Consider the following 776-nt stretch of genomic DNA (forward strand, 5'->3'; position numbering starts at 1 on the left):
AAAACAATTTATAGAACCTTATAATTATGAATGTTAAGGTAAGAGTTTTGAAAAGTACCTCAAATACATTACTACTTCCAGCAATAGGCGAATCATGAGTACTGGAAATTTCATCTTGTGTCTGAATCATGTTTGACATAATCAATGGTGATTTTTGTGTTCCTCTCTGAAACATAAAAACATAAAGCTAGTAATGAATCTTGTACCTTGTATTTTATAAGGTCGTTATAAACTTTAAATGTGTCATAAATACCTAACAGAAATTTCTACTACCAGCAATAGGCAAATCATTAGTAATTAACACTTCATCCTGTGTCTGAACCATATTTGACACAATCATTGGTGATATTTGTGTTTCCCTCTGAAACATAAAAAGATAAAGCTAAATATAGAATCATTTATAATGTTTTTATAAGGCCTTATAAATATAAGAGTTATAATAAATACCTCAAGCGGATTACTATTTCCAGAAATAGGAAACTCATGATTAATTAAAACTTAACCCCGTGACTGGATCATATTTGACACAATCATTGGTGATAATTGAGTTCTTCTCTGAAACATTAAAAAAAACATAAAAGCTAATAGTTAAAATATATGTGGTAATGAACCTCTAAAATGCACAATTATTATTATAAGGTCTTATAAATGTAAAAGTTGTAATAGATACTGTTATGGCATACTTCCTCAATCAATGAGAAAATCATTAGTACTACATACTACCTTATAAAATAAAGGGGAAATTGCCGAAACGGAACAAAAAAACAATATAGTTG

This window comes from Brassica oleracea, chromosome C5 (assembly GCF_000695525.1).
Source record: "Brassica oleracea var. oleracea cultivar TO1000 chromosome C5, BOL, whole genome shotgun sequence".
Taxonomy (NCBI): Eukaryota; Viridiplantae; Streptophyta; class Magnoliopsida; order Brassicales; family Brassicaceae; genus Brassica; species Brassica oleracea.